Source organism: Hesperophylax consimilis, chromosome 8 (assembly GCF_061612785.1).
Source record: "Hesperophylax consimilis isolate HC1 chromosome 8, BYU_Hcon_1.0, whole genome shotgun sequence".
NCBI lineage: Eukaryota > Metazoa > Arthropoda > Insecta > Trichoptera > Limnephilidae > Hesperophylax > Hesperophylax consimilis.
In genome coordinates this window covers 5,718,652-5,744,355 of record NC_142843.1, presented here as the reverse complement: position 1 = coordinate 5,744,355, position 25,704 = coordinate 5,718,652, and the positions used below count along the sequence as shown (strand labels likewise).

General features: G+C 34.2%; 1 protein-coding gene across 1 annotated transcript in view; it reads left to right on the top strand.

Annotated features, from left to right (window-relative positions):
- The window catches only part of EcR (Ecdysone receptor), a 690,636-nt gene that overhangs the window by 125,210 nt on the left and 539,722 nt on the right, over nucleotides 1-25,704 (top strand). Inside the window, exon 3 of the mRNA XM_089634810.1 lies at nucleotides 13,958-14,697. The gene's annotated coding sequence lies outside the window, so the exon portion shown is untranslated. The remainder of the gene's footprint in view (nucleotides 1-13,957; nucleotides 14,698-25,704) is intronic.

Here is a 25,704-nt window from a genome sequence, read left to right as displayed (position 1 = left end):
TTGTTATTTGTTTTTGGGGTGTTATGCCGTGTTGCGCTAACTCCTTCTTTAGCCAACGTTTCGGACAGCATTGCAGTGTCCATCATCAGGGCAGATAACGCAACACGGCATAACACCCCAAAAACAAATAACAAAAAAAGTTTTGGATGTTTATTTCCAGGAAATATCAATAATTTATTGAGAATTAGTCCTTCAAAGTCTCGGAACACTTTCTCCCGTTTAGATAATAAGGCTTCATCGTTTCAGACTCGCTTAAGTTACGTGATGTAGAAACGTTCCCATTTTCCGTTTACCCTTCCCATTTTTGAACCAGTCTAGACTCCAGACGGGATGCGTCAGAACGAACTTGAATCGCGTGGGCTCATCCCTTGAGGCGGGTTTACTTAAAATAAATAAATGGATGTGTCCCAATTATCTTTACAAATAATGTTTACCGGAATTTTCCCCAAACTTTGTTTATGTATTTTCATTCATCATCATTTTTATGCTATCTATTTCCGTTACTTTTAAGTTTCCGCCATAGAATTAAGAAGACAACTAGAAGTGCCTTCCATGCAAATTTGCCAAACAAATGTCGCCACTGACTTAGTTCCTTTTGGTTCTAGGCCATTTAGCTATGTCCTTCTTACACTTGATTGACATTGTATATCAGTCAATGTAAAAAAATGAACACAAGACAAAATGTAAGATTCTTTTGCAATACATACACAACCAACTATCAGACACACTCACTAACCAATAAGATTTGGGGGTACTGTTGATATATTTACGACTCCATTTATAGAATTAAGTTAAATCAGTTTAACGTTATGTTCCTTTGTTTGTTCCCTACAGAGCCAAAAATTGCGGGAAACTTCAAAGTTTGTTCTTATTGGTGTCGGGAGTGTTTAGAGTGTTGTTTGAATGGTACAAGAAGTCGGGGACGCCCGTGGAAGACTTAACGCAATATCTGGGCACTGGAATGAGATACGGAGTCGAATAAAAGCCGATATAATATTAGTGAATGGTGGAAGTGGGGACGCCTAAAGAAGACATGGCACGATCAAGTAAAACAAAACTTAGTTTATAAATACATAAATATAGTCGCGTTAACGGATTCTATATCAGAAATTTTTAAAGTGATTTATTTAAATGTGGATCCAAATGAACATCAAAACTGTATTTTCTTAAAATATATTATGCAATCTATTATTTAAGACACCACCAATTTAATTCTACACACCTCAAATTTATTACGAAATCAGACTTTGTTCAATTGAATGTAGAGATTGGACAAATCTACATAATTCATTAAAAAATCAGGTTCGACTGTTGTATTTAACTGACTAAGGACGGGTTGTTTCGGGAGAACTTGAACAATTATTAAAATTTCAAAGTTAATTTTCATGTTCTGTTAAAGATTTTTTCAAGATCTGTTATTATTTCAGTGCTGTCAAGCAACTAGCCTATAATGATATAATAACAGAACTTAAATAGGACTTTCACAGAACCCGAAAATGAACGTTGAAATTTGATGAATTGTTCAAATTCTGCGAAACAACCCATCCTAAGTAAAGTGAATACTCATTTTACATTTTAAAATATATAACTTTCTAATATTGTATTGTATAATACGTAGCTATCAAAAATCGTGGGACATCACAAAACGCGTTGTGCAAACTTTGGCGAAAATGCCATTTCAGTTGCCAGAGTTATCTGTTGGTTTGAGAAACCACGTTTTGAAAACACTACAAAATAATTTACATCTATCTGTGTACATCACTTTATATAATACGAATTCGCTAACTGTTTTCATCACAACCTTTTCTTCAGGGCTGATATGTACTGGAGTAAATTTTATGCCGGTACCATTACTAAATACATTTTTTTATAAAACGCTGTGATCTTGTGTTTGTGTGCACCAATAATTAATTTTATAACATCACGTCAACCAAATTCAATCATCTCGTCTTAATATAGGCTTTTTGTGCTGAGACCATTTGGCGTGATCACATATATACTTGTGATTTTGAAATTACCTCTGTAGAAGTGTGTCTCTTCTGCGGATATTGTGAACACCAAAATTCATTTGTTTCATTTTTGGCCACCTGCATGGAAAGGTGTGCAATACTGTACAGTATTTTATTCGATAATATTCCATCCCAACTAATCTCGAAAACAGTATATTTATATGTCTCAGTGCATATTTATTTATTTTTATCATATTTGTGATGTCTGGAACAAGGACTAAATAGTAACGCTGTAATGTGTGTTCCCATCCAAAAGTTTTTTCACTAATCCAATCAAATGAATTTGGGATCATTTGATTTAATGGCAGTAATCTAGGATCTAGGTAACTTTGGTTGGGTTTCGTGATTGCCGCCTTAGCACAAACCGCCAACTTCACATTACTAAGGTTCCCCTAATGTCGGTAGTGTTGTACGAATATAAAAATAGAAACACCGAAAGAAAAATACCATTAAAATTAATGTCACTGCGAAATATAGTTCCTTAATTGGACGCCTGTCAAAAGCATTACATCAGAGTGGAAATATTTTAACGTCACTACCATTGGACGAAAACACCCGAGATGAGTCCACATATCGTGCAATAGCCCTAGAGATTCGTAATAATTGACAGCGTATTGAAGTCGTATTTCAACTCGATCACTTTGCATTTCGTCTGCCTGTAAATTTTTTTGTGTGTTCCGGGTTTCCTTTCAGATGGTAACCGTGTTTGATAGTACCTTTTTATTCCACCAGAGCTCGTGTGCGTTACAAGCTGTTAAGTCGGATTCAACAACATTACGCAAAGTCTACTTCTGTTCACAGAACTACTAGTGGTAGTAAATGGAGTAGGTTAGGCTCATGTAAGCGCGAATTTTAACTATGTTCTTTTTCGTTGTGGGGATCCAGACTGGAACCACTTTAGTAGCGTTCTAATTATATGCACCTTTGACAATAGTGTACATTTTTCTGAAGTGTGAGGTAAGCGTGTGAATGAAAATCTGTATTTTTGTCGCTATTGACATTCAGCTGATCCATTATAACCTCTTCTTATTTTTTTATAAACGACCTATTTAACAAACAATATGAAAATATATGGAAAGATAATATGTCACAACAGAGCGCTCAGTAACAGGACCATAAATGCATGTATTGTGAACACTTCGCAAGGAGAACTCACCGAAGTGTTTGTTGCTGTATTCTTGTTATACGCTATAGGCTTTTATAAAAATGTGAGATTATATGCGTTGTAACCGTTGGGGTTTTTTTGATTGTCAAACCCACATCTTGAGTTTTCTTTATCAATGGTCGTCACACACCAAGTTTTCACGTCGTGGGTTTGTCCATTCGGCTTGGAATAATTTGGCCAATTTCTATGCGAATATCTCAGCGTCCATTCCTCGTGTTTTCTTGTTATATCTCTTTTTCCCACATTAAATTAATGTTGCCGGCGTTTGATGTGGCCTTGTGGCCGCTGTTTTGACCGGTCTCCGTGTGATATGTACCTAGGCATATCGTGTTCCGCAAATTATCTTGCATAAGCTCCATGTGTCATCAACATTTTACATTTTGACATCTGTTCAACACCTCACGATCAACAATTATTCATTAATCGTTTGACCAACTTTGAATGTTCAAATATTATTTTTTTCGTAGATACATTATGTTTGCTATAAATACAAAAAGAACAACATATTATATTGGTCGAGCTACGAATTAAATAACCACCCCTTCAAACAAGTTCCCCTCATTTTTTAGTGCCACAATATTTTTCGTTTTTGAGCTTTAAAATTTTTTTTCTAAGATTTTAAATCTCTGCAAAATTTTCCCAATCCTTCTAAAATAACTTTTCCTATATTTAATTAAACTAGCAGATAAAAACCCGCTCTCGAGGCTTGAAAACTTCGACGGTTCTTTTTGAAAATAACAGAGTGCGCCACTTCCGTGTACAACAATCCTAAACAGTACAGTCATTTATATAATAATCCCAACAGTAGCTAATACTGTGGAATGTTATGATTAAAATAAAACTAAGGAATCATTGACATTATATATTTGTACGTTCTTCTCGTCATGACAATCAAGAGTATTTAATTACAAGCAAACTCAAAGTCTCAATATTCAAATCAATTCTAATAATACTATGGAAAACGTTCATCTTCGCCTACCAATGTCACGTCTGTTGGAGTGTCGGTTCTATGAATCTATCAATCTACAGAATTTAGCCTTGATCGCCTCAATTTAATTTGAAGCTCATTCTCGGATCACTAGGTCAAGGTCCATAGAACGAGCGGTCCTGGTTCGGTGGTGTCTCCGTGATATCAACAGTAATTAATTTTGCTTCGTTTAACGCAGCGTTTCCCAAACTCTGTATTTCGTACGTTGAATTCTATTTTTCATAAATATTTTCTAAATCATACACTGTATAATTTCCCCGCTTAATTTTGTTTATGGTGTAATTATGATCTACTTTCAAATCGAAGCAGTAGATATTCTCAATATTCAGAATTCAAATGTTGCTCGAAATGGTGTTAGCCATGTTTGTTAACCATATCATAGTGATAATCGAGTACTTCCTAATCTCCATTTCCTTCTTCCACGTACTTCAGCCTCACAGTATACCCTCATTTCGTATATCATTGTCCCATTGGTTTCGAGCAGTTCGGACTCACCCCTATTTACATGCCAGTCATGCAAAATTTTATAATACTTTGTAGTCTCCACTTAATTTTTTTATATAAAGAAAAATGCATGTGGCGGGCAGCGTGGATTTGATTTTTATACAAATCTACAGTTTTATTCCGAGATTGAAGAAAATTTGCTCACTTTACCTTCAAAACAACAGGATGGTATTTCTATATCTGATTTTAAAAAAAAACTCTGACTTCAGCTGGTAGTTTTATATTCTACCCTGACGACTCGTCGAAACTATTTTTACAATTGAGTAATTAGATGTAGGTATACATACATAACCGGGCGTAAAGTGCATTTACTTCGGGGGGTAATTCTACACGATTTTAAATGTAGAAAAAATAATTACCATTTTCGAAATTTTAAGTTGTGTATCTTTTTTACTTCTACCATCATGTAGAATCTCCTCTAAAGTGCACTTAACTCCCGAAGTTAGTGCACTTTACCGCCTGACTCCCTGTATATTTTTATTATACCTAAATTTTTTTAGTGATTAAATATAAATGAGTTTGTCGGGAATAGAACTAGGATAAGATTCGGAAATAGAACTAGGATAAGTTTTCGAACCGGTGTGCTACGGTTGTATGTATATAGTGACTCTACCCATCATTAAAAATAACGTATGAAATCTTTTTGATACAATTTTGGGAATCATTTGGTATGGCCGGTGTTGACACTCTTGCAGCCGGGAACATCGCTTTACATTATCGTTCAAACTATCGTAATTGACATGTTTTCCACGGATTTTCCCAATATTGAAAAGTCTGGTACGCTATATTATGTTAACCGGTTTAATAGTACGGTAACTTCTTATATGGCATCAAGATGATTAAACAAAAAATCATCCATGCGTTACTACATAGCCACAATTATTAATTCTGCCGTCATAGGTAAAAAAGCCGCTGGAAATTTTCAATTCGTTTTGATGTACGTATCTTTTCATGTTTACCAACCTATTATAATGGAAAGTGGATAAGAATGTGTCCATCGAAAATTTCCCGCTGTCTTTTTACTTATGGTGGCAGAATTGCCGTCACTTAACAGTGCTATTATTCTGCGTCTTGTTCATCAAACATACTAATTTCGGTTGTCTGTTGTTATATACAGTCTTGTTGGTACTGTGAGGATCTCAATAATAGAACGCGTGTGCGGATAGAATGTTTATTAAAACTTTAGAACGGATTGTCTACTACTATCTTCTTAGCTGTCGGTTGGGAAAAGAGAGCGAGCAGATGCATCCATCATCTTTTATACGTCGATCTGTCATCTCGCTCTTACACATTCAAAAAGCAGGCGTACCACCTAAAACCTTTCTTACATCTTTTATGAAATATATTTTGCTACCTCTTTTCCCAACCGACAGCTAAGAAGATAGTAGTAGACAATCCGTTCTAATTTCTAATAAACATTCTATCCGCACACGCGTTCTATTATTGAGATCCTTACAGTACCACCAAGTCTGTATATAATAGTTATTGATGTGCGTTAGTTATTCCTGAGTGAAATGTGTAATCTGGTTCGATGAACTCAAATTTGCTGTGAATATAAGTGTCATTTTCATAATTGTAACAGATTTTCTGAAAAATTCAGACATGCGATAAAGTAGGTACCTACCTATTACAATAATATTTTTAACAGAAAAATATTTTAATTGTAATTTATTATGCATCAAAATTGTAATTTGAGAAATTCAGTATTACTAATATTAATTACTATGATGATGAAGATGGCTTCATCGTAAAGAATTTTGCTATTTTCATTGTTCTTTTTACCCATAATATGACTACTTTTGACCCTTTAGCAATCCAGTTTCACTAAAAACCTTTAAAAAATTCGATGATTCTTAACGACGTAAGTAAAGAATCCATGCACATAACTATGCGACGCGCAGCCCTTGTGTATTGGAAAAGACCTGCGGTTGAATTCGCCATAACAAATCTCTAAGCGTGAATCTTAACAACGTAAGTGACAAAGTCGTGTAAAAACAATATTCGGCGCGCGGCCCGGCGTAATGGACGGACCTACGGTCGAATTTGCCCTAGCAGATCTAAAAAAATTGATCCATCCGTAGGGTTTATTTGAATTATTTCTGATGAGCGTATTACTAAAATCTCAGATGTTTCTGGGGGAATCCTTCGGGAAGTTACTAATTCATCGTCTAAAAAAATAAAATCTGGCGCTTACTGCTTATTTTATATTTGAAAAACGTTTTATAATATTTTCAAACCTTTTTACATCAAATATTTTAATGGTAAGGTAATGTTTTTATTAATCTTAAATATAAATAACCTATATCCGTAGAGATCACTTTAAACAATATATAATATCAATATATTATATATATTACCAAGTCATCGGAATTTATTAAAATGTGAGCCACTGGCAATCCCCAATTATTATAGTCGTGTGTCGCCGTGATTTGGACTCTAAATCGGTATTTCTCAGCATTTCCAGAAGTAAATAACCATATTTGAAAATTATAAAAAAAAATATTAATTGTAGCCTATAAATATTTTAGTACCTTTCTGCATATTGCACAAAATAAATAGCGATTTTCTCAATCGCCCATTAATAAATTCTCTTGTCAATTGTCAATCAAACATCAAATTGGATATTTCCTCCGACTTCTCGTTTCCTCTCACTTTGGAATTCCTTCGTTATCCCTCGTCTCTCCCTCTTCTCCGTGTTCACAACATGATGTTGTTATTGCTGACTTAATGTTGCCGATTGAATCTAGTCAGTAAACTTCCCAGACATTGATGAATTTATTATCCACTATCTTGTCCAATAGTAAAACAAACGTGCCGACGTTGATGTTGATAAAATAAATTAGTTCATTTGTGTGATACGAATGAAATAGAGTAATTTAGTGGTAGCGCTTCATGGTATAGAGACAAAAGGGTTCTGATCTTCAGAGCAATAAATAATAGTAAATTTTACTGTATTTAACAATTTTGTTAGTCGCTTCATTATCGAGTGGAGATACCTACATATTCTTAATATCGACTTGCTGAGCGACCGCCATACACAATTGTTAATAATGTATACACAGTAGTTTCTCTTGTTTTGAAGGTCAAGTGTGCAAAATTTCATCGGTCGGAATAAAAATACTTTAGATTTGTATTAAAAAAATTTTTTGTATAATATATAGATTTTACTGGGTTTTTTTCAACTTATCCCAGTATTTCCAAACGGTTCGGTGACAAATGAGAACACCTTTGAAAAGCGATATTTAAGAAATGAAAAGTGGCCAAACCATCCTCCTCTCTTTCTCTCCTTAACATAAAGTAACGACTTAAAATAACATGACATTAAACGTAACAAAACGTTATCCCACTTCCACTGGTAATAACAATCCAATAGCTTCAGTTTTCAGATATAGATATTTATTCAGAGACCATATATTTATTTTACTTGTTTACCTGCATTTGAGATACCTCGAAGTTACAATCATTATTCTGAATAATTATTCTGGGTTGGGTTTTGGGCAAGTTATTTATACATTCTACACCAAAACAGGAAACGTTATTTGTTCGAGAATCTATTAGAGGACCACCCTCTTAAGGTGTTGACAAAACAAGATGATTTCACAATAACAAGCCCTTTGTGCTTTAGGGACTTTTTTTCTAGGTATATCTAACGTGTACCCGGCGTTATGAATGATTTGAAGTAAAGTTTTGAGGTTGTGAATTCTAAGATAAACATTGACTTTTCTTTACTTTCTATACATTTAATATATATGTATTATATACATAAACCTTCCGGAGGAAATGCTCTAAATAATAGTGAAACCCTATCAAAATCCCTTTCATAGTTTAGAAGATCTAAACGCACAAACAGACAGACGAGGATAGCTAATTTATTTTATATTATTTAGATGGTGCAATTTTGTATTGAATTTTGTACATTAGTAATGTTAAATACTGAAATATAGATAAGCTTTAATTTCTATCAAAAATACTTTAGAATTGTGATAATTATGTTTTGTGCTAAATAAAATGATGGTGTGTGTTTTTATAAGGTGCATGCCATCGTATGACTATTACCATGTAAGACAAGAGTATGTCATTCTAAGTAGCTTTATATTTAGATTATGTCTTAGACATTTTTTTATTTTTATTTTTTTTTATTGTACGACAGACAGGTAAGTCCAATTATGGTACAATTTTATTATAACTAACAATACATGTACATATTTTTTTTAAAACATGGTATAGTGAAATTAAACACATCTATATCCGCTGGTAGGGCATTTAGCAAGGTCATACCTCTTGTCATGCTATGTTGGGCAATGACATCTGTCCGACCCTGCGGTATACAGAATAGGTCGTGGCTACGATTTCGACAGTATTTATCAGGAACGAATAAGCCACAGCAGGACAGGAGATATGGACAATCGATAAGGTTTTTTAGTAACTTTAATTCAAATACCATGAGTCCGGCATTACGCCTGGCCTCCAGGCTTTGGTAATTTGTCTCCTTTAGCAGTTCCACGTGGTGCATGAATTTCGGATATATTCCGTATGATCGCATGTAAACATACCTTAGGAATTTTTTTGAATTTGTTCAATCATATTTATGTATTTAAGTTGATAAGTTGATAATCTAAATATGTAGGTGTGTTTCCTGACTGTCTTTGAGTTAATATTCCGATTATATCTCCATTTTATTATTCCAAATGCCACCCCAAGATTGTATAATTCACTCAAATAAATCACCAAATGGCTACTATTATTCTAATTGGATTATGTATCGTGTGTTTGTTTACAGTAAAAGTTACTATTCTGTTTTTGTCTACGATATATAATATATCTCTTTGAACCAGTGACGGCTCGTGAGTTTTGTGTGTACTAGATTGCTAATATTACAAAAAAATTACATTATTGATGTTGTTGTGGCTGAAAACGAGTTTTTTTTCGAAAATTCGGTTTTTATATGAAGATTTTCATGAAATCAGTGCGGCGCACGGCAGTACTAAAATTCCCTGAAAATCTTCATAAAAAATATCGAATTTTCGAAAAAAAAATCGTTTTGGACTAATCAACATCAACGATGTAGAATTTTGAAACCCTAGCACTCCATCACACTTAAAAATCACGAGCCGCCACTGCTTAGAACAATGAAGATATCTTCTATTCATGACCAAATGATTAAATACCTACTTTAAGTAATAAAATCTTCGAACATCTGTTATTATATTATTGTCACGCTCCCTGTAACGTTAATAATTTATTTCTTTCAAGTAATAGGCAGCAAATATACTATTCGTCTGGACTTTTACCTACTAGGTAATATCAATCAAAAATAATTATCTCGTTTATGCTTTTATAAAATTGAGCCATCGAGGTTTTCACAAAAAACGGCGCTATGCAAATCGTACAAATATGACTATTTAAATAATATATTGATTGTAATATCAGAAATGCTATTTTAGTACCAACTAAAGTATTTTCCCCCAAGATTTTTTTTACTTTAAGCATTATAGATTTTCTTTTGACGCAATTGAAAGGGTCGAGTACTGAAAAAAATACCTTATTTCTTTTTTTTTCAAGCATTTACTCGTGTAAAAGACGAAAACACCGAAGAATCTTGTGCCTAGGAATTTTGTTTTTCTCTTTGAACACTTCGTGGTTTTCACACACATAATATGTGAAATATTTGTAAGGGCTCTAGGAATATGATTTATGTTATCCCTGAGGTGCCCACGTAAACGGTGGTGAAGTCGGCGAATGTTGTTATGATTCAGGCTCCGGTTTGTAAAGGTTGTTTACTTTGAAAGTTTATCACGGAAAGAGTCTTGTAAGTTAACTAAACTGATTAAAAATAAAACAAATCAAGAAGCCTGTACACACAAACTAATAATGGGGAAACGAGAATTAATAAACAAGTAAACCAGCGTCCCTATTTGTTGTATATTAATACAAATACTTTCTCATTACACGTGAAGGCATTTTGGAACTTTTATTATTTTATAATTAAGATCAGTTAGCGCCTGATCTTACGCGACGCGTGACAGTTTTGTACTAAAACTTCGAAATCGAAAGCACGACAATTAGCGTTTCTTTTGATTGCCACTTCGAGAGCTCTACAACGCGTCTATATGTATTGTAACGCCGCGTGCGTCATTGAGTTTAGTAAAGAACATAATACAGGACATAGGTAACAAGGAACATAATAAATAGAATTTTGTGTTAGACTGTTTGTTTTCCACTGTAAATAAAAAAAACTCACCCTCTTAACGCCTTCTGCGGTCTACTGCAGCATTTTTAACAAGAAATCCACTTTGGAGTGAGATGTTCCCTCAATATTTAGGGACAATATTTTTAATTGTTCCCCGATATTTAGTGATTCCTCGTGGCCGGGAGACTCGTCGGTCTTCGGCCCCTTAACTTGTAGTCAGAGGCTCTCTTAATTTGGGTGCCGCGTCCCTCACTGCCCTACCTACACACGCTGTAACAATGGTTACCGCGTGTGTAGGTAGGTAGGTACTTAACAAATGTTCTGGCAAAAACGCGAACCTTAGCGTGCGGTAGTTAGCGCACTACTTGCGGAATATTAAAATAAAATCAGATTAAACAAATATGTCTTAAGGGTCTGAAGACAGCATTTTTTCAAGACGTTGTTAGTTAGTACAAGCACCAATTCCTTAATAGTTAAACCCAGCCTTCCTCCATAAGACAAAAGACTCGAGGCATGAAAACATAAGACATTCCGGTGATAAAATATTTCATCCAATCCTAGCTTTTTTTATTTTCACTTCTCCGTTTCCAGAGATTATCTCTTATTCGTCTGTTCTTTCATTGCAATCCTTCTCCGGCGCAATATTGCATTTCTCCGGCTTGCAATGGCGCCGCGCGCGCGAGGAGAAATGGATATTGGCGCCATAAACCTTAATGAGAGTGCAATTTTTCTATTCCCTCCGCGCTGACGACACTCGTTTGGGTGAGAATTTCCTCCCAGGAGACGCGGCTAATTCCTTCATCAGCGAAGGCAGGCTGCATTACATGGGAAGACTCACGGATATATTATTATATCACTCCCCCCCCCTACTTACAGTGAGAATGCAAGAATGTTTTCAAGGGAATGACGCCAAGATATATTTCTTAACGTGCATGCTGCACGGCATACCGCACAAGATTTCTAATTGCCCGAAGCCAATGGAACTACGGTTTCTCTGTTTAGTAACTTTTCTAGGACGTAGGAAGAGGGAGGAAGGGTTGTAAATACCCCCCTGACTATTCACAGTACGACTATGTATAGTCACTGCCATTTTCCCTTAAACTACCACTTACTTCCTCCCAGTGCATTCAATGTTCCCCATTTTTGGCAGTCTTCCAGATTTTTAAAGTTGTAGGTATGTATCTGTTCAATAACTTGACGCGTTTGCTTGTACTTAAGTCACTCTGGGTTAGGGGTAACTTTTTGGGAATTATCCCAAAAAGTATCTGTGGACCCCCTTATTACCCCCTCGACCTAAATAATAAAAGTATTTGTGGACTCCCTTATTACTCCCTCGACTCAAACAATAAAGAATAAAAAACTGACTATCTATTTACTACCGCTTTTACTTAGCATATTAATTTATACCATCGAATTGTTATTCACTACAATTAACTAACCATAACACCGTTTCCCCGCAGGGGTAGGCAGAGAAGATAGAGGGACACACAACTCTGTCTCGGCACGCACTCCTCGCTTCATTCATGTTTATATATCTACTCCTTGCTTCGTTAATCCGCTCTACATGCCCCCAAGCGTCCAAGCGTCTTTTTCTTAATCTTAATAATAATATTTGGCTAATTTATGTAGCGCCGTTTTCGTGAAAAATCACCTCAAGGGCGCTGTACAAAAATATTCATTAAATAATAAATACTAAAACTACTGACTTACATCTAAGACTTACGAGTATATCTAGTGACTTACGACTAAGGCCTATATATATTCTTAATGACATATATATTTAAATATGTAGAAACTTACAGCTAACATACTTAGATTTAAAAATACATCGATATACACTCTTTCTAATTTTACGAGCGCCAGAAGAAGAAGGAAGTTCCACAATATTAGGGTGGTTCATAATTAATTTTATAACGCGGGTGCAAAATGCGCCCAATAGATTAACCATAACGCTTACGCGTAAAGAACATTCATTTTCGTTATACTTACCTATTCTCTGTCCACGATAAGAACGACCTGTTGGAGTACCAAATTAGGTTCGTTCTGCGCATACCACCCCCCCGCTCCTTTCCTTCACCATCGCTCGGCTATCTCCGGCAATCTTCGCTGACAATTCGTTAGTCGTTAGTGCCCGCGCTTAGAGAAATTAACCCATTCAGACCCTGCCATAAAATGGACGTTCAGCCGATATGTCCGAATTCATTATCACCAATTACGAAAAACAAAAAAGGACAGGTAAACATTATTTATGTGTTATTTGTATGACTATTCGATTTACAACAATGCATTTTTATAATTCAAGGATATAGATAGGTAATATATGTATAAAATTTGTGAATGTTGGTGTTGATCGGTTTTTTTTTATGTTTATAGGTGGTGCACAAACCTCAACGGACAATGATAATCAATATGTATCGAAAAAAAATTTCGGAATATCGATCACATTGTTGATGAACTAGAGGACAATAATGATAATTTGTTAGCTTTTGAAATTTCAAATGAATCATCTGAGGAAAATTAATTTTTTTTTTTAATGGCAATGATGATATTTTCAACTTTGGATTGATTTCTTAGCCGATTTGATAAATCTGATGCCTAATAAAGTACAATATGTATTGTAATACTATCATCATCATTATTTGAATGTATTAAAATGTTTTAATTTTTTATTTTATTTATCGGTAGGAAAATAAATTAAATAATTAATTTGTTAAAAAAGTGGGTCTAAATGTGTTAACGCTCGTCCTTTTAGGAGTGGGGCGAAGGGGCGGAGACATGCGCGTCCACGGGTTGTTCTAATGTTGGACCGAGTATAGTTTTGATATTGACAAACAAACTTCATTATTGTAAGAATATATTACGTTGTCTGATAAAAAACTAAATTCATAAGAATTAAATGAAATTAAAAAGAACATACAATTTTAGTGTTTTATTTATGTGTTTTTCGAGTGTACTCTCTTAATATTTTCATGTTTTCCCACCTTTGGCAACATGCCTTTCTGTTCCCCGAATCTTTTTCTTCTTCCTTTCTCTTTTTCTATCTTTATGTTATGTTAATAGCTAATAACAGTAACTAATAACATTTGTTTCTTTATTTTCAGTGGTGTTCATATGACTGTAATGCTGGCCCCAGTGGCGTCCCCCGCCCTCCGGCCCTGCGGTGAAGTGACCGCGGGCCCGCGTAGCGCCGCCCCTGGCGAGTGATTGGCCCTAAGCCCAACCTAACATTACACCAACCAACACTTAAGCCACCGCTAAGCTCAGACTAAGCTAAACCCAAGCTCCTAGGCGTGTGGAGCACAACGAAGTGCAATCATGTAAGATCTAAACACATCGATACATTTTAATTCCGATTAATATTTATCGACGATAAAAACTTTTAGTACTCTTTAATCTGAACGTTTAGATAAATTATTTCTTAAGTTTTCTACTGAACATAAAATAAGTGTTGCTTCGTTTTATTTCATCGCAAGGGGAAAAACTGATAAGTTTTCAGTTATTTTTCATTACATATCATTAATGTATGTTAAGTATTACATTGTTATTTTATAATAAGTAAACTAAAATAAACATTAAATTGAGAAGTAGATAATTCTTCGATAAACCTTTTTCCGATACATTGCAGTAGTGACAAGTGACAAATAGACAAGTTACTGTAAAATTAATTAAGGTTCGGTGGATTTTGTGACATTGTTTTTTTGTGTATTGAGTTCTTTGAAGTGGAATATTATCTGGTGTTTTAAAACAAACAAGTGAATTGACTTTGTGAAGTGAAAACACTATTGGCTTCTCGCTTTGTTTGGATTTTCTAAGGATTTTGCTCCACACACATCTCGTTAAGGTACGTAAATAATTTATTGTTATTCTCTTTTGAGCACATTTTCAGTATAAAAGATTGATTGTTATTTTACATTTTACCTGGGAAGTGAAAGCTTTGAATACATTCCAACTACGTGTTTTTACAGTCAAATTCTTATAAAGCGCCTTTGTGCTAAATCAGCAAAACATGCCCTATAAAGTTATTGAACTTTTATACTACAAATAATTCGATGTTATGAAAAATATTCTACATTTTTTTCTAAATTTATATGGCAATAATATTGTTAGATTAAATTTAATTATGTTCTCGTATTTTGTTGACATTCGTATATCGTAATATAATGTATCGTCTAACAATCAAATCTGGAAGCCACTCTGGACTGGAGCTTCCTAATGGGTAATTGATAATCCTACATGATTCTATTCAAAGGAGTATGCTTGTCAATCCGTTGTTGACAGACCGATTACCATCTCTAGGGCAATGTAAATACCCTGAGTGTGTTATACAGGTATGTCAATGGAGCCTGCTCGAAGTTGCTGGCAGCACTGATTCCCTGTCCACCGGTACACGTACGCGAAACTCGTCGGATACGAGCGGAAGAACCGTTCACAGTTGACGTCGACTTCATTAGGGCGAGTCGTTTCTTGTGTAAGTCGGCTCTCTTGTGAAACGAGCTACTGGCGTGTTTCCTCCTTCATATTATCCGGGCATCTTCAGGACCAGCATTAACATATCCCTTTCTACATCCCCTACCTTGACCCGCCTTGTTGATGCGTTTTTTTCTGTACAGACAGGGGCGCTTTTGTGAGGTGTATCTAACGTTATAAAAATTCTACGACGTTATTTCGTAGGTATTTCGTTTGCTGCAAAGGCCAAACATCTCAATGCGTTTTGCAATAAATGAATCACTGTATTTGACCTTCATGTATCAAGAAGATCAAAGAGTTCAATAGAATGAAAACATCTCGAATTACGAATGTGAGGTCTACAATTATTATCGTCCTAATAATACCAAATTACGTATATTACTGCTTGTTAAATAATAAACTTGTTGATAATTTTCGTTGAAGGCCTTATTTACTATACATTATTTGTATACAGTAGCTGTTTTATTCGCAACGAATATTCGCCTGAACCAGGGATGGCGAACTAGTTGAAGTGTGTCGAGAATTGATCAATCAAAATGTGCATTTTCCACAGAAATTGTTTTACTTTAAAGAGTATTTATAACTACGAGTATTTTTTTATTGTGAATACTTTAGTAAAAATATTTGGTACCTGCCATTATCGACCAACATCGGCCAACAATATTTACAATTACGGATATTTTGCATATATGCACACGCGCCGTAGTCAATTCATTACGACGGAATTTTCACAAGTTCGATGTGATGAAATTCAACTGTACAAATGTTTTGTTCACACAAAAATTGTCATTAAAGCGTTCGCCAATTTAATTTTGCCGAGAATCCAGTAACATTCACTAAAATTTGCATTCTTCAATAATGTTAGGTCACTGCACTCTTTTCGTAATCTGTCTGGCGACGTCATCCGAAAAATTCGCCGCACACAGTAGACGACCAAAGGTACGCTAATCTCAGCCAATGAGTAGAACGATATAAAGCTAGATCTTATTCATATCGTAAAACAAAGTTTGAAATTTGCCAGCACGCGATGAGTTCGGAATCCCTGGCCTAGGCCATTATACCCACTCCACTTCGTCGGATTTCTAAAACGTGCCGACTTGAAGTCAAGCCACAACACATGGAAACATTTGCACATAAACAAACACAGGAATGATCTATCAAAATTCTTTCGGCACGTGCAGCCGGAGTCAGAGACCTGCAAAATTATTCCGGTCAAGAATAAACAACGGTTGGGTTGGCCTGCAAAATTGATGACATTTTCTGATCACGTCCCGTTCGCGGATAGTTAGATAGTCGACGGGCCGATGGCGATGCATTGAGCCTTTGGACTTCCTAGAAAACGCCGGGGTTCGGACGAGGATGTGTCTAAATTGCTTGGATAGTACCTAAAGGAATGCATTATTGGGTCATCGTTATCGAGACATTGTTGTCACTTTAGCAAAGAATGATGATTCAACATTTTTTGCATCTATATAGAACCTTTAGAAGTAATTGATATATTTGCAATATCAATCAACTTTCGTTTGACCTAAGTGCATCTCTGAGGGTATTTTTAACCAAGGTAATTGTTTTGTGTGATTAATGCCGTTGCTGTTTTAACACCTTTAGGAATGCATCTTTATCTTGATGTTATTTCATTCTTAGGTCATCTTTATCGAGGGATTGTTGTCACATTCATGTGATGATTCAACAGTTTTTTTTTACATCTATATTTTTTTTTACAAGGTGAGACTTAATGATCTTTGTTCGGAAATAATAATAATAATAATAAGTGTTTTATTATCTTTTTTGTAACAAATAGATATAATAATATCCTCACTGGGATCTCCCGTGCTGAGGATCTCATTCACATATTATGTATAATTTAATTATAAGAAAATTAATATTACATCAAAGTTACATATGAATTTAATTATGAACATATATCATCTAGTATAATATATATATTTATATATTTTTTTAAATGATTTTAAAATAAATAAGATACCTACTGTTTATTAGTATAGTTCAGTTGATTCTGTTTTAGTCTGTGTTTGATCTCAGTAAATATTCTATTTCAGATCTCCTTATGTTAAGTATCCAGCTTTTTATTTGAGATTTAAATGTTAAAGTGTTGAAGTTTTTGAGTGAGAGTGGTATTTTATTGTAGAGTTTAATACTATGATATAAGAAGCTTTTTTGCCCAAAAGTCGTATTAGTAGTTATTTATTGGATAAGTTTTTGACCATGAGATCTAGTGTTTCTATTGTACGTGTTTGTTGTTATTTCTTGGGTTTTGTACTTATGAATGTAAATGAGTATAATTTTAGAATATAGTTGTTTAATTGACATGATGTTAAGATTGGTGAAGATTTCGTCAGTGCTAGTTCTTACAGGAACTTTCAGTACAATTTTCACTATTGCTTTTTGAGTTTTAATTAGCGGATTTAGTATATTTTTATTTGCACTGCCCCATCCGATAATACCGTATTCTAACAGTGATTGGCAGAGAGCCATGTAGATTTTGATTAAGTCTTTTTTAATGAGCACATTCCTGATAGTTTTCAAAAAATAACTTGGTTTTTTTAATTTTATTATCTTAATATCTAATATGATTTGTCTATTTTAAATTTCCATCTATTTTTTGACCTAGATACGTTATATGGTCAACGTTTTCTAATACATACACACATTCTTTGATCAGCTGATGAAGTGAGATTTTCTAGAAAATGCTAGGGTTTAGACCTTGACGAATGCATCTTAGTACTTTTTTTCATTCCTCGGTCACATATATTGATGGATTGTTGATTGTTGATTATTGTCACAGTGGTGATGATTTTACATTTTTTTGTTGCATCCACGGACAAGGTTAAAACTAATTGCAACCATTTTTGTTGACCTACGTGCATCTCTTACGGTATTTGTAACCTTTGCAATTGTGTTGTATGATTTATGTCATTGGCTTTTGTATTCGGATCTTAAAGAAAACCTTGTCATTCTGTTCACTTGTGATAGTAAAATTGGGCAAGGAATATAGGAAAGTATATTAATAATAAGACAGACACAAATTAATAATATTTTTTTCCGTTTATTACAAAATTTTATGGCGAGCATATTATCATTGACATTATCATACCATTTATCATATCATACCATAATTTATTTACAGTGGTAGAGACACACGCTCACGTAGTGGTAGAGATACTGTCCGTAAAATCCTAGTTAAAAACCACCATTCAGAATCGAAACTTTGCCAAAAATGTCTGTGATAGCCGTGTTCAGTTATCAGATCTGAATAGCCAGATACTTCCCAACCTCCTCCCTTCCCCGTTTTCTTTCCTCTCACTTCTTTCAACCTCACAGCGTACCACAATGGGGTATATTTACAAACTATGAATTCCGTTAAAGAGTTAAAAGTTTATTATTGAACATTCCATTAAAAATGTCTTTTTAAAAAAAATAATAATTAAAATTAATTTCATTGGGTTCAAGTCCTAGATGCGACTCCTATCTTTTTCTGATTTTTTTCTTGTCTTCATTGTCTTCAAAAATTAAAAATAATGATCTAAAACCTCACATTCCTATACGGTCCCGACTGGCTACAACATCATTTTGTCATGGAAACGCCACTGGTTGGTAAGACGACGCCGCCTGACATGACGTCATGTCAGGCGAACATGACGACATGACGAACATGTCGTTTTGGCGGCAAATCGAAAATTTCAAAAAATGTGCTAATGTGCGTTATAAATCGTTACAGAAAATTAAAAAAAAATAAAAGTACCTTCATTATTGTAACTTTTGTGTTATTTCTTCTCGAGAGTGAGAAAAAACAGTGAAAATATCCTAATAACGATGCCAGAGTCCCACTGGCTCCGGTCAGTTGAGACTATTATACGGTATTCAGTGTTCACATATTCTTTTTAATAGTATTTTATTTCATAACCGATCGGTAGCGTTCTTCACTTCGGTATTTATATCCACCCGCAATAACGCCAATAGCCAAGGGCCGCACAGAGGTTATTAGTCACCGTGATTAAGTTTCTTTTGCCTAATAGTTTTAGCTTGTACGTCCTGAAACGAAGCCTAGAATAATGACTAGTTGCGTGACCACACGACACTGGCCCTCGCGGGACCCGAGATCGGCGACCCGCATGCGCCACCCCGCACTAGCCCGCTTGCACGCACATTGTACTGACTTCTGACCGCATACCTGTCGTTGCCGACCGCTAGAAACATTTCAAACGATTTTAGTTTATGGGAAAACGCTTATATTTTTCAAATGGGTTATAGAAGTTATTGTTTATGTTGTTTATCACCGCTTGTTTTAGTGACAATTTTTAGAGTTTATTTCCCTCTTAGCCGTTCGTCTTTCCTTCATTTTACAATATCCTTTACATATCGTTAAAAATAATTTAGAAAAGCGACTACAATCCATACATTTTCTATGAAAAAAGATGCTTCAGAAACACACTTGTCACATGCAATGCAATACTACGCTTCTCACGCAACGCCGATCTGCACTGTCCAGATCGACGCGACGTGGGACGTGTGATAGAAAGTTGTTGAAAGTCGTTGGTGGTGTAAAAGGCCTTCTAATGACTTGATTTGACCTTTAAGATTACCTATGTTTGTTTTGGGGTTTCGTTTTTGGAATTTATTGATATTTGTTGCTCGTTTTTTGTTAAAATCCATTGAATATCGCGATACTGCGATTCATATTTGCGTTGCGTGCGTAGAACAATGTGCACGTTGGCCTAGGAACGTAGGTATACACGTTGCGTACGTGAGCCCAGTGTGTCATTACCTTTTGCTCATTTTATTTTCACTGCCGCAACTCGGGCGTTTACTTTTATTTTTTTCCTTTTAATATAAATAAAATCATCCATACTGCCTAGGTTACGTGGTTTCCCTTATTAATAATTAATTCGGTAAAAACTGTTGGAAAATGTCATTGAGAGTTTTGGATTTTATTGCTACTTTTATAATATAATAAATTCATTTTGAAATGAACTCAATTATTGTACTCAATTATAAAATTAAACAAATATTACCTTCTGTCATTGTTATTTAAAGTTCATTGTGACAATTTAGTAAAATAAACTGAACATTTAAAATCTCAGACAATAGAGAATAAACGCAAGTAATTATATGGAAATTTATTATGATTGTATTTTATAGTATCGGTAGGTCAGGGACGTGTGGCCCATAAAAGCTAAAAAGTTGTGCCTACCTATTCCCCATATTTCTGGAAAAAGCTAATTTTTCCCATAATTTTTTATTAATAAAATAAATTTCTTGTTTCATGGTGGTAAAAAATTCGTGTTCCTGCTTGGAAAATTAATAGTTTTTTATTTATAATTTGCCTTGGACATCTTATCCTTCATACGAAATGTGTAAAAAATACGGCCTACACTTGGTCAAGAAGCAACACCATGATTTTTCCATTGACGTTATACATTATATTGGTTCTATTCACAACTAACCTGTTTTCTGCATTGTTGCACTGGGGCTCTTTTCCACAAGTGATGCTATTTGTTTTTCTACGACAGCCAACGAGGTCAACATTGTTACCGAGTTGGTTCTAATTTAATAATGCAGTGTTACTCCATATATCTTTTCTCTACGTAAAGTGTAGCTTTATTCGAGCACAAGGTTTGTTTACCACAGCCAACTGGGCTTTGTTGATTTGTTTATTTTATGACATTTCTCATAAAAGTTAATTTTTTCAGCACAAATTGGCTTCCGTAACACGAACGCTTTTGTAGAAGGAAAAAAATTATAAAAACAAAATAATTAATGTGCGTATATTCATAATATCGTGTCCTAAATACAGGTAGGTAAAATTAAAACCCTTATTTCAGATAATGCTTAGCAACCTGTATTGTTTTCCTTCTTGTTGGGTTGTGTTTACCTTTATTCAAGTAAACCAATAAGACGAAATGAAATGGTTAACCTATAATTATACTCGTATGTCTATGTCTATCGAATTCACATCATTGCTTTAATCCACTGAACAAGGTAATTCCTAGAAGAATTGTCTACACCCATTTTTTAAAAATTACCTTACCTTTTAACTCATAAACCCCAGACATGCCAATGCTATTGGTCGGTGATACACTACGTCGTGTAACATTTAGAATCAGGCCGCTAACAATAACATTCCTTATGAAGATGGTGATAACGTTTAAATTCCCGCTTAACACCATCCGTCTGTTTTGATTTATGCAAGAAAAAAACGTGACCAAAAGTGTGTTTTATTTTATTTTGCGGAACTTCAGCCACAAATATTTTCTGAAGAACGTAATTTCCAACATTACACAATAAAACCACAACCGAAAGGGGTTTCATAAGTTGGAGATTATGAACTTGTATTATAATTTGGGCTTATAAAAAGACTTATTTCAAAAGCCATGGTGTTTTCCACTCATAGTATTTAATAAAATTATTTAAAATATGTCTAAGCGATCAAATATTTAAACCAAAAAATATGGTTTTGCATTACTTCGTAGTGCTTCGCCTCAAAGAAGAATGTCTATATTTGAAAATGAGAGACCCTCCACCCAGCATCCCTATAGTTGCCCTTTTAACTGTAGTAAAGAAACTTTCCTTTTCACTTGTTTAATTCCTTTTTTGTTTTCTTTCGCGTTTCAATACCAACCTTGTAGTGTATTTGTATGCCTAAATCATTTAACTTTATTTGGACCTCCGAGTAGGTAAAGGTACCTACTTATAACGAGGCCACCGCGGAGTCTACGTGATGGTTTTGTGAATAAATTTGGCTGCGTTGTTGGATAACTGACACGTTTCCGTTACGTCCAAAATTATGAACTTTGGCTTTGTTTTTGTGCGTGTTTAAACTTTAAATACGGGATTATCAGGTTTCTTCTCCACTGCGTTGTTTTATTTATTTAGCACTCGGGTGAGATTCCCTTAAGGCAAAACTTAATGCTAAATCACTATTTTGATTAATCTTTATAATGAATTGGTGTACATTATGAATATCAAAAAATATGCTCTAGATAAATTGAAGGTTTTCCTATCGTTTCGCTTGAGTAGAATACAAATAAAAAAATAAATAACTCATAAAAAATATAAATGTAAACTACTAAAAAAAATTTTTTTTTCAATAGAAATGTCTGAACGCGTAAAGGAAACAACTTTAAAATACAGTATTATAGCTAAGATTATCTGTGACAGTTTCACTTGATTAACTTTTTTACTCTCTTATTAAATTATTTACTCAAATAAATAAAAACCAGTTTTGTGCTTGAAATTGAACGCTTCTAGACTCCGTTTGTCAACCGATTTTAATGCCTTTTACCTACAATATAAGGTATACCAAGAACATTCACATTTTTGCCTTTCAGCTTCCTCTTAAATATTATATTAAACTAGTCTTTCTTGCGCGTCTCCCACTTCTTCCACCATTCTCTACTGCATACCACAATGTTACTATTAAAAACTACATTACATTGACTTTAATTCGACTGCGTATGTCATTCCGGTGCAGATATATCGTGTTTAGTTTTTTACTCGGATGTTCCCGCCTTCTTATATAATTCAAACCACTCTCTAAACACTCCTGGCAGTAATAAGAACAATTAAAAAAAAAATTTCAGCGATATCGGTCGACTACTTTTCGGAAGTTGAGAGCAAAAAAATTAAGCAGGCTTAATTTTTATATATTATTCAGATTTAACGCTTATCTTCAATGAATGTAAAATGATCAAAATCGGTTTTGAAAAATTGCTGTCTTGCAGAGTTGCCTGGTTTTCTGTACTAAATAATGTCATTAAGTGTGTTGGATAATCATCATGGCGTTCGGAAACTTTTATTCCACATTGCTTATTTTTCGGTTTATGACTTATACTTACACGGAGAAAACTTACTGATATGAAGTATTGTTAATTTTTTCAATCTGGCAAATTATTCGTTTTCCTGTTAAAAACAGGGCTGGAGGCCTATAACGAATGACTTGACGATTTTCATAACAAAATAACAGTAATTTTAATAATAATAATGATTATAAAATATAAAATTTACTTTGGATGATTTATATTGCGCCGTTTTTGTGCAAAATCACCTCAAGGTCGCTGTACAAATATATAATACACTTTTACAATGATCTACTACGCGAATATGTTATGAGGAAGTCGAAACACGTGTTCTTAAAAATAATAATAATTTCGCATACGTTGTCACACTTTTTTTTTTCAATTCAATTTATTGTATATGGATACGCCTTAAAAATACTCTTTCCTTTTACACTTGTATTTTGAAAGATATTTCCCGAAACACCAAAGAACAACATTTTGTGCTGGAAAATATGGCTTATATTGTAAATTGTTGTTAAATTATCAATTGTTTGCACTATATCCCGTTGTTTATTCTCCTTTTAATAACAAACTTTCAATAATTTACACTATGTTCAATTATGGGAACTGATAATAGTTGACACACACTGAACTGCATTTTACGTCATCCAATTGGATCACTTGGTGACGATTCAGTTTAGTGACCTACCTAAAACTTTTGTTACCCCTCTTATGAGTGCCAACAGGGTAAGAACCTTTCATGGCTCTTATTGGGAAATATCTACGTGTCTGAAATGAATCCGCCCCTATAATTTCCCTTGGTAACGAGAGGCTCCCTATGCAACTAGGAGAAGAGGGATGGAAGACCAACCTATGAATTTCAAACCGGTGCGAGGGACAGAGATGGATGAATGTCTTTTATATTTATATAATGCACACATTTTACATTTAACTTGCACACTGGAATACGTGACAATGCGATAGTATCGTTGATTGACAGGGCGTGGAAAAATACATATGTAATATTCCAATCATAATAATCATGAATTATATTTAACCGCCCGGATATTCACCTCGTTATATGTAACGAACGTCTATTATTATTATTTGATTGACACTTGAAGATATTCAGTGTGTTTTTATTGTGAAAATATTTCATCTGTCTGTAATTTTGTTTGTACGTTTCGTTTCTGGTTTCTAAAATTTACTCCATCCATTTTATTATTGAAGTAAGCCTAACTTTGACTAGAACTTACATTAACTGATGGCTAACTTTAACTGAGCTTTTCAATATTATGGTACTTACCTACCTAAAGAAATTTTGAAAAGAGAATTGTCATTGAGACGTTGACGCTTTTGGACAAATTGTGTAATTCCTTACTTGAAATAATGAAAATACATAAAATGTATGGTTTTTAATTAATTGGGTAGTTTTTTAAAGTACCTACTTTTAAATCTTATGATTTCAGAAGAAATTTTGGTTTAGATTTATTAAATAAGAGAATATTAGAAACATACTTTTCTGGATTCGGGGTCTACTGTTCACAGAACTACTAGTTATTTTCTATATGTAGGGAGATATTGTTTTCTAATCTTTACTTCTAAGATTCCCATAGCAAGGTGAAACCAGTCCGCTCAAAAATATATGCATGGATATGCTTAGGTATACGATGTGGTTTTAAAATATCACTTTTAAATAGTGGTTTATGAAAAGTTTATTATTTTCATTTGATGTCATTTTTATTTTCACAAAACAGTCGGGAAACCATTACCTATGTACATCCACAAGCCCAGGCGTCGCTTTCTTTCACTTTAGTGACCTCAACCCCAGACTTTTGCTTTTATTTTCTCCATATTTAGATCTGACTACCAACTGAACATCTTCCCTCTGGACTTATATTGCTGTACGATCCTTCTTTAAAACCTAGATATTTTCTCAATTTTCCTTAAGACCCCGCATTCCTAATTTCTACTGACAAATGACATATCTACATACTTCCCCTGAACACCTTTAAGTTTTTAAACTCTAAAATCTATTTTTTGCAGATAATCTCTATTCAGATGCCGTGTTGAAAAGTAATTACATGAAGTTCCCGCGATAGAAAAAAATCGCAAAGTATGATCATAAAATTATTAAAAAAACACATCCGGTTCTGTTATTTAACATGCAATAGATACAAAAAATCACTATGTTTATTTAAATGCTACTTAACTAAGATGTTATTATATAGACAACTCAACACAGTGACAATTCAACACACATTTGAAAAGTGATTCATTAAAAGCGATTAAAAAACTAACCCGTAACCCTAACCTGGTTTTTGTTTCATCACTTTTTGTATGGTGAATTACACCTCACACCGTTTCACCTTTTGATTATAAAGTTTTTTTTTATATATTAGCGCGTTCACTCTATCTTTCGCATATACATATTGTCTCCCTTTCAAACTATCTTTAGTAATCTTTGTCTTTTTTTTTAAACGCTTATAACCTAGCCTTAAATGGTATCGACCTCAGTGTGGTATTTTAATTTTTAATAATATCATTTTTATTTTGGCTTTTGTTTGTCAGTTACGATAACGGCT